This window comes from Molothrus ater, chromosome 12 (assembly GCF_012460135.2).
Source record: "Molothrus ater isolate BHLD 08-10-18 breed brown headed cowbird chromosome 12, BPBGC_Mater_1.1, whole genome shotgun sequence".
Taxonomy (NCBI): Eukaryota; Metazoa; Chordata; class Aves; order Passeriformes; family Icteridae; genus Molothrus; species Molothrus ater.
Genome location: NC_050489.2, coordinates 18,325,961 through 18,336,119, shown reverse-complemented (window position 1 = coordinate 18,336,119; position 10,159 = coordinate 18,325,961). Strand labels below are relative to the sequence as shown.

The 10,159-nt window shown below is 43.7% G+C and overlaps 1 long non-coding RNA gene across 1 annotated transcript; it reads right to left on the bottom strand.

Moving 5' to 3' along the window:
• Positions 1-1,174: 1,174 nt before the first annotated feature.
• LOC118691420 (uncharacterized) lies at positions 1,175-3,077 on the bottom strand. Its single transcript, XR_004981000.1, has 3 exons — positions 2,804-3,077; positions 1,717-1,791; positions 1,175-1,197 (listed from the first exon to the last, which is right to left on the bottom strand). It is a non-coding gene; the product is annotated as an uncharacterized LOC118691420 (long non-coding RNA).
• Between the last annotated feature and the right edge of the window lie 7,082 nt (positions 3,078-10,159).

The window sequence follows — 10,159 nt, the reverse complement described above, 5'->3', positions numbered from 1 at the left end:
TAGAAGAGTTCAGTTGCTAGCTTAACATGAAATAAAATCTGCATGATTAAGAAGTCACGAGCAGTAAAGCTTACAGTGTGCTGGTAGAAATTTTCCTTTTGGATCAACAGTGGTGAAATCCTCCAGGGTTAAATAAAGTGAAAGCAGGAATGTGTTTAGATCCAGGATCAAAACAGGGTGTCAGGGACGGAAAGAGGGTTGGGAAGGGGGTGTCATGCCATTCAAATCATAATTGAAATGAGACATTTTCTGGGGAAATTGCATTTTTAACCACATAGCAGAGTGGATCTTCACTGGAAAACAAGGATAGGAAAGATGCTCTTCCATTTGAAAATATGTTATTCAGCTCTCCTCACTTCCTTCACAATATATCAAGAGTAAAGGGCTCTAAAAAGGTGGAGTACTACCTAGATCTAACTCTATTCAAGTATCTTCAAGCCTTTCAGAAGCTGATGGCCTTAGTGATGTCAAACAGCCTCCAGCAGATCCTGTTTCTCCTCATTAATTTTTCTAAAGTGAAGCTTGGCCTTGGAATAAAAATCCACTGAAGACAATGAAATGCTTGGGACTAGGATTAGATCCTTGCATGGAAAATGCTGAACAGCCAAAAACCCTTGAGATTTCTGAAGTTCAGGATTTGCCCTCCAGTTTCCAGATCTATGGTGGCACAGAATTCCAGGCATGCATCCCTCAAAATTTCCATGTAACATTTTAGGAACTGAAGGCCGTGGAACCAGAAAAGAAAACAGATATTCCATTTCCACTGACTTTGTTGGGAATAGCTCTGTCACACACAAAGCCATCGGCAATCTGCAACAGGGAGTTTTCCAAATGGTCTTTGAGTAATCAAATTTTGGGGTTGATGACCCCAAAATCCTACTGAAAACACTCCTCTGTACTCACTTACTTGTAGAAAGAAAAATATAGAGTGTTTTTTCCTTCTCCCAATAATCTGAGAAAATAAACTCTGATTGCAAACGAGTTTATTCTTTTGAAGGACCGCCAAAAGCTGTGTCTAATGTAGTTTTTTTGGTGCTGGGCTGTACCTAAAACCTCTGAGTCCAGCCCACCCTGCTGGTAGGGGCAACCTGATCACAGACATGAAATCCTGCTCCTTGTGGACCATTTAAAAATCCATCAGGGTGCAAATCTGAGGATGAAAGTCGGAAGACTGGTGTAGAAAGTAAATTCTGGAGCCTAAAGAAAGAAAAGAGCAAGCTCAGAGGAGGCTAAGAGTCAAGGGAAGGAGACTCGAAACATAAAACCTACCCCAGAAAAGCAGAGGGATTTGTGCAACCCAAGGGACTAAAAGTACATTTTGGCCCATGCTCTGGTTTTCCTCAGCACGTGCCCAGCCACAAGAGCCCATGTGGTTCTTCTGTTTTCCCAAGTCTTTTGAAATATAGATGCTAGAGTCTCGGATCCCCGCGCTTCCCTGCATTCCTGAAGAAATTGGCCCACCAAGTCGCTGTAATTCAGGATACCACCATACACCCACATGTAAGATTCCTTAACAACTATGCACATTTTTAGGCTCAAATATTTTAGAATTGTTTTCACTGTGCCTGAGCTGTAATTGGCTCAGCTTCCCAAGTGTTGGATCATCTAACTGGAGTGATTTTTGACTCTGAGCCCAGGCACCATATCAAAACATTTATCAATTAATCATAAAAAGTAACTAACATTGTTGTCCACCCAAGAAAAACTGTCACTTACAGACTCATGTATGTTATTCCTTATGAAAGAGCTGCTATATAGAAGTTGATTTCCTGCACAGACCAGGTGGAAAATCTGCTAAAGGCAGAGGTCAAATTTAGTTTAATTTTATACCCTTTGTTAAGAATGTTCTCTCTCTCTCTCTCTCTCTCTCAAAAAAAAAAAAAAGAAGAAGAAAAAAACCCACCCTTGTGTTCCTTTCCAAGTATTCTAAAGTTAATTCATGTGGAAGAAAAAAAAGATTAGGATAAAATTTCAAATATTAAATTCAAATGTAGGATTAATGAGTTTTATTTCAAAGCCCCAGAGGTTGTCTGGAATTTAGGACATTTTTTTAGTGGCAGACACAAGACACAGCCAGATGCAGTCGTGTTTTGGACCAGCTCAGCACAAATTTAGCACCTTGAAGGAGAAATTTTATGTCTGTTTTGTAAAGCAAACATGTCAACTTTTCCAAAATCCCTTGTCCAAAAGATATTATTGTTGCACTGGATGAAGGAAAGGATTTGAACTGAGGCTGTCTGGTTGCTCCAAGACAGAGAAATTGCCACCCCATCACCATCCCTGTAGGTGACATAGATCTCCTGCCCCATGCAACAGATCCATATAAATCATATCTTTATTTTTTAATAATGTGGAGCAAGCTAGATTAAAAAAAAAAAAAAAGTCAAAAAAATAAAAGAATTGAACCGTTTCCTGAAGCCAAATTCAAGACAGTCCTTGCGACACTCTGCAGGCAAGAGCTTTTTGCAGCTTGGTTCCTCCAAGAGCAGCAGGGAAGGGCTTGGCAGAGGTACAAACCCCATTCTTCTCACGCCCTCCAGCCAGCATGGCAAACCCAGGGCTCAGGGGCTGCTCCCCTTCACACCCTCTCCCCAAGGCAAAGCCCTTGGAGGCCAAACCTTCCCGTTCATTAAAAGATGTTGTTATCATCCCAAAAATTAACATCCTTCAGCTCCCTCCCTGACAGGGCTGCTCCCAAGAAGCCCCAAGCATCAGTCGTGTTTCAGGTCACTATAATTTGCTCAGAAAAAGAGAGAAATTCCTGTTTCCAGAGCAGTGATGGCTTGGGAAGCGTTGGTAACACCTGTGGAGCTCAGCCTGCAGATCCAGAGCAGGTGGCTGGACCATGGTGTCTTTTGGCAGCCAGAAGTGCTAAACATTGTCCTGATTGAAATAAAAAAAACTAAATCCTCGTTGAGTTCAATGGAAGAGGAAGGCAGCCAACGTTGGGTTTCATATTTTCTGTATTAGCATTGAAATCTTGATGGGAAAGAACGAAAACCTTGCAGTGAACACCTTCAAACACTGGAATCTTAAAAGATTCCAATTATAGCAAGAAGAAAACACTGGTGTTTCAGTTTCACATTCTGGCACTTGATCAAATGGACATACCACAGTCTGTAAATAGACCCAAAAAACTGAAAAATCATTCCAATTAAATTCCTTCATTGCCTTCGGACTCTGACTCACCTATGGACAATCAATTGAATTAACATCAAAAAATAATTAGGACTTGGTGATAGGCAAGCTTAAGACTAATTATTCCATTTAGAAAAACACTCACAAATTATTTTTTTCTTATTTCTTTCTAGGATGAAAATCCTACAAGAACAGGTTTTCCCCCCCTCCAGTACAGAACAAAAATAGTCCATGGAAACAGCCTCATCTCACAGAGTTTCAAAATCAGTAAGTGTGAAAATATAACAATGTAACAAAATATAACAATATAACAAAATATTATGCAAAGTAGCAAATATACTTAAAAAACTCCTAAAGTTTTTTCTGACTTGCAACTAAATTTTCTGGTCAACCTCAATTTTATCCCATCTGATTGCTCGTAATCTCATCCCACCCCTAACCCTTTTCAACAGCAATGGAAGTTTGGATGTAAAGCTCATTTCCAAATGGATTTCTTGGCCAAGATGGGGGAAGGTGGATGTGATTGTCAGGAATTTCAGGTTCTAACAGCCTGGAGCTGCTCTGAGTGCGATGTTGAGCCACCACCAAAGGAAGGGCAAAGCTGTGCAAGGCAGTGGCAGCTGCTCTGACTGCAGCCACATTTCACTCACATGAGGCCAATGCCTCTTTTGGTCTTTCTCATCTCTGAACTAAACCCCTGACATGGCTTTAAGCTGAAAAGTACCTTAAAAATCAAAAATTTCCCCAAAATTTGCTGAAGACTCGGTGTTTTACAGACAAAGCCTTGCTATATATGTTATCAGTGGCACAAGTTTATGCTTCATTTTGGATATAATAAGAAATGTTTTATCCCTAGACACTGCTTTGCCCATGTTCAATCTTTATCAAAACCTCACAGTTCGACACTTGTGTCCAAAAGTCCCCAGAGCAGTTGCATCACTCTGACCCATTGTCCAAGCTGAACTGGAGGCTGAGCCAAGGGACACGTTATCCAGAGGAAAACAGCAATAGCTGAAACGTATCTGAGGCACCAACAGGATGTGAACCCTTCACAACATCTTCCTCTGCTGAAAACCAACCAGCCCAGCACAATGAGAATATTGGGCTGTGCTGCCACCTGCACCACCAGCACCTCCCAAGGCTGCTTGGCTGCAGAGATTGGATGGTTTTCCATTCTTGGCCTGGCCCCTGGTGGGAAATATTCCCACAGCTGGATGTGAACAAAGAGTGAGGCATCCCAGTGAGTGGACAGGAGGCTCGAGCCAAGCCCTGGCCTGGGTGGAAGCCTGTTCCATGACCAGTTGCTCCACACCTGGCTTGGAGCTTGGGGATGTCCCACATGGAGCCGTGAGGTTTTTATGGACGCTCCATCTATCATTGCATCCAGGGGAAATAAAAAGAAAAAAAGGACAGCAGAAAGAATAAAACCAAGATTTTTATGGGCCTAGGAGGAGCTAACCTGGAAATATCACTGGCACAAATAGAGCTGTTGAACAGACAATAGCACTGGGGTATTGCCATGGGTTTGTTTACCCAAACGTGGCCGTCCTCGCTGTGAGGTCCCCACCCTGCAGCTCCCCAGCCTGGGGAGCTGGTGGAACACAAGCTGTGATTGCCATGCTGACAGCTTTATTGCCTCCCTGACCCTGCTATTTTTAAGGGAACAGGTTATCTCCGTGATGTAATCAGGTCTTCCTCGTGCTGTGAGGTCATTCCCACTGCAGGGAGCTGGAGCCTTTGGTCCTCACTCGCCTCTGGAATGCCAAGTCAGCTGTTCCAGGTGGCCAGGAGCTTATGGCACTGGTTGGACTGAAAGCTACTGAGACTGATTCTCTTTTCCTAAATCACTCAGAAAATACAGCTTTGGTTCCCTTCTTCAAACCTAATTTATCCAACTTGACAAAGAGAATTTAAATATCCGAATTCTGAGACTTGAAGCTTAAAAGAGCATCAGTGAGATTAATTAAAAGTATGTTTGTGTTAGGAGTGGGAAAGTGCAAGTTGTAGTTCACAAGTGATTCTCTGGAATGAGTGCAGTAAGTAAATAAATGATAAAAAATGTTGTTGCACTTCAATTTTGAAGGTTCTCATTGTGAAACAAGTGGACAGAATGGCCAGACCTTCACTTAGGGAAAATATAATTTCCCAGTGGGCTGAGTTCTACAGAGTTATTAAAGGCTTTAGGTCAAAATTATCTTTCTGGAGAAGACACAGCCATGATTTCAGCAAATGCTAAAAACTTGGGTCAAATTAGAAAAGCATTTACTGATTTGGTAACTACTTATCCAACATTATCTGTATGTAAACTATTTGCTCAGAATGATATGACTTAAAAGCTGTCTCCCATTCTGAAATTCCTGCCTCCTGTCCTAATTCCATGAGACACACAGAGCAAAGGTTAGATGAGCTCTTAGGAAGCATTTTTCCAGCTCTCATAGGGATAAAACACCTTTTCCAGTCTCAGCTGGAATGAGGAAATTAAAAATAAAAAATAAGAATCAAATCCTATTTGAGCTACTGCAGTCCAAACACAGCCAAAGGTGTCCAAGGTGCTCCAGAGAATTTCCCCAGTCCCTATTCTTGTTGATCCCAGTGTCAAGTTGGTTGTGGAACCCAACCACAGAACTGCCTGGAAGTTTCCTTGGCTTCTCTCAGCTTGCAAGCCTCAAATCTTGAGGGATGCATTAAAGGAAATGGTGGCCCTCTCCTCCTCAGTTCCTAGGGAATGGGAAAATGAGCTTATGGGCCATTAAATCCCTCCATTCCTTCTGAGGTGCTGGAATGGGCACATCTGAGAGCTCCAGGGAGCAGCCAGTGGGTGTAACCTGCACAGGGACACAGTTCCCATAACGTCACAGCAAGAAGAGGTGAGCTGGAGCAGAAATAAATCCACTTTCTCACCAAACACCCTCCTATTTTTCCCGAGTCCAGATAAGCAAATTAAAAATGATGTCATGGCTCCCCCAGGACACTGCAACACGCTGCCATTTGTCCAGCCAGAGTACAACTCCTATTAGTGTGATATAACACAGTAGTTGGGAACTCAATAGGAAAAACAGAGCTGGAATTTAATAAAAAAACCTCTCCAGCTTTTAACTCATTGCCCTTTACATGCAGAGCTACTGTAAGTGAGTGCCTCAACACGAACACTCTGAAGACCAAAGAATTAAAGTAAATGCAATCAGCAGATTACTAAATACCAATGGGAAATTTAGAGCTATAGAGCAAAATCCCAGAGCATTAAAGGATTTACTGCTTGGCATTGATGAGAAGCAAATCTTTGGATTTCCATTTCTACCCTTAATTAGCAAGTGAGGTTTATTTTAGTCTAAACTAAGTCACAAAAGATAACACACCCTAAAAGAAAATAGATGGCAGTGCAATAAACTTCCTAAAACGTCTTATTAAAAATTAGAAGAAAAAATAACAGATTCAAATGGAAAATCAATTTCCAGGACTTCCATTTCCTTTTGTTTTCTTGTCTTCCCACCCATGCTCAGCTGTTTTCTAATAACATTCAGCTCTTTGCTAGCGAGGTTACCAAGGGTGGTAACAAAGATAGCATTGGAGACCCAGAAGGGAGGCTCCCTTTTAGAAGGGACATTTTGGGAGTGTTCTTGCTCCTTCACAGCTTGGGGTTTGAAAGTTTGCTGTCTCCCTGCCCAGTTCCCACTGGAAGAAGGATCTAAAAAGGATGAGCCGTGCTCCACGTGGCCTCAGCTCTGAGCAAAGCAGCTGTGTGAAGTTGAGTGGTTTTTATGGATTCTCTGGGACTGGGGAAAGACAAGGCTCTTCTGCTCAACAAGGACATCCCTGGCTGGTTCTCCTCTGATCCCACCTACCATTTGCACGGCTGGTGATGTGCTCCCAGCAGCTGCTTTGGCAGGGTCTGCTGGAGCATTCCTGGTTTGCTGGAGCGTTCCCAGCTGCCAAGATGCACCAGGGATTTGATGTCTGGTCTCCTGACCTGGGATGCAGACTCCCACGGCACCATTTCCAGCACAGCTCCTGCCATGGCTTCAGGAAAAGCTGTAAAATATAAGCAGCTGCTTCAGAACAGGAGAAAAGTGAAAGTCTGGGAGTTAAATCTGAAATTCATAATAATGAGGCCAGTCCCAAACAAACCTCGTGATTCAGTGAGAAGGAAGCTGAGGTCCTGCTGTTAATCACTCTACTTTTCTCCCTTCATCAGACAGCCCAAGAATTCATTTGGTCCACATAAAAATTAACTATGGAGTGATCTGAGTGTGATCCAGATCCATAGATCCATCCCTCCATGGCTTCATAGTCCAGGATTCAAATCAAATCCAGCTCCAGCATCAAACAGATCATCTAGGCCTGTGCATCATCTAAGGAGAAAAACTCCATTAAGTTAAATAAAGCCTAAGTTGCCAAGTTGGTACCTAGCACTCAAAAATTATTGGACGGTGTAAGAATTATTTATTTTTAAAAATTCAACTTTGAATTATTTTTATTTGTCTTGTAGTTAGCAGTCCATTGGAACTATGAACTGGACATTTGAACTATGAAAACTGGACATTTGTTGGACATTGACAAAGTTTTCATTGTGTGCTAAAATAATTACTTATGCATCTGAAAATGCATTGATTATAGTCATAAAATTGCAGGAGCTGAGTCCTTAAAATAAATTATCAAATAAAAAGTAAAGTTTTAATTTAAAGGAAACAAAAAGGATAAAACCCCAAAACCAGAGCCACAACCAAAGAAAGCAAAACACCACAACCCTTTTAATGAATTACTTAACAAGTGGTGATACTTCAATCTCTAGTCATTCATTACACCCTGATTCTCGAGGTGAATCCTGAATGAGCACAATCTGAAGGCACTGATGGATATCTGCCCATCCCAGCCTTTATCTCAGAGCCTGAGCAGAGGCTTTAATGCATTTTGGGTTTGTGACACCTCTGCTATCGCCAGGAGGGACAGTGACAGCAGAAATGTGATGGACGAGCATCGTGACAGAGCCAGGAGCTGGGACTGTGAGGGTGCCCTGCGTCAGCCCAGCGAGAGGAGACAAAGCAACTCCCTCCCTTGTTTTTTTAATTTGTTAAAATAACACCTCTATATTCCCAGGGGCAAAATGTCAGGAATAATTGCATGCAAATTGCACCGGAGTCACGCTGAGGCACCCAGTGCCACCCAAGGGCTCCTGAAGGGTTAAAATCGAGGAGTTCAGCTAATTTACAACTGGAGACCTTTATCATCTCCCGGTGACTTTGAGGGCTCACATTTCGCACTTAATTACTCGTCCAGCAATCAGGCCAGGCGAGAGATAGATGTGTTCTGTGTTTAGCCCTCGCAGCTGTGAATTGTTTATTTACTTATCGTCAGGCCGGGAATGGCTGCAATTTAAAGGTTCAGATCTCTGCTACCCTGAGCGGGGAAGGTCTTCCTTTAAACACTTCCATATTCCGCGCTGGAATTCCGCTGGAGATGCCCATCTTCTCCTCCCGTTCCGGGCAGCCAGCAGGTGTTCCTGGTTAGTGGCCACTGGGGCTGTTCACGCCAGAGAGCCGCTGCCAAGTTCACAATCGGGATGAGGAATCTGCAGAGATAAATTGGGGAAGGTGAAAATCAGGCCAGGGAGATGAGGAGAGATGAATTCCAGCGGCCTGGCTTCCGTGGGATGGCTCGATCCCTATCTGGGACAGCTTCAAACGGTGGCTGCCAGCAATTCCTGGGCCAAATGGTGTGATTACAATTTCAGCTGTCAAATGGTGACCAGATGGCTTTATCTTTCACACCAGAGGTCTAAGAAGTTGGTTAGGTGTGACCTCTCCACATACCAATCCACCTGCAGAGCGCCAAGGCCTGCAAGGCCCGAAATTCCCGGCGTTCCCAACATGTCCATCCTCATCTTTGGGAACTTTGGAGCAAAGCTGTGTGAAACCAGCAGCATCAGCTTTCACAGGGTCACATCACCCTCCAGTGCAGCACCACCAGCAATTCTGTGGGACCACTTGGGGGGCTGGGGATTACAACAGCAAATGGAATGGAAAGGCCAAAACTTCAACTATTTCCTCAAGAACCAAATCCCCTACTTCTGGGAGAAAAGGATTTTGCTCCATCTTTGCCCTTTTTCTGTCTTACAGCTTTCCTGTGAAAAACACAACTCAATCAGTGGTGTTACTAGTATAAATGTGCCAAAAGTAATGTTTTAATTAGGTTTCTATTCCTCCTCTAGGCAAGGATGTTTCTAGGAAGAAGGGTAGGGAACACAGCTAATAATTTTGTAGACAAAGTTGGGAGGTGATAGCACTTTGTGGAATTTCCAGTTAGTCCAAATAGAGGCTTCCTTGTTTTTTCCAGTAGTTTATTTTATTCAGAGACCACAGTGTCTTTTGCCCCTCTCCCAGAGTCGTGTAACTTAAGGTCCTTCCCAACCCTAACTCTGTATTTCAGCCCACAAGGGTTACTTGGTTACAGAGAAAGGGAGGATGATCCCTGTTATTCTCTTGGGGCACACATAGACTTCCCATCTACCCAGGAAAGAAAGAGTTGTGCAGGGGAAGAGCATCTCAGCTCCACAGTTGGCCAGAAAAGGGCGTTTCAGAAGGAAAATTGGTGAAATTCCCTGCCAAGAGGGAAAAGCCAAAATGGTCTGAACATCCAGGTGTTGCTGCTATCCTTGTGATGTGCCTGATGGAGGAGAGGATGGTGGTGGGAGCAGGCTGGACAGACCCCCTAAAAAACCCCAGTGTAGCTCCGGGAGAGGGGCCCTGGGCAAAGCCCAGCCCAAATTCCCAGCAGCAGCAGCTCTGGAGGTCAGGGGCTTGCTGGGGAATGTCCCATGACCCGTTCCCCTGCCACAGGCAGCTCCCTCCAGCCTCCAGGAAAGCCTGGCTGTTCCCACACGGAAAGCACAGAGCTTTGCAGCAGGTCTCAGATTAGAGCAGTATTAAAAGTAAGGACTTTGGGGTCGATATTAACCCCAGAGAATTCTGCCTGTGGGCAGGTGGAGGGGCTGACAGACATCAACAGCAGCAGCAGAGTTTCTGCC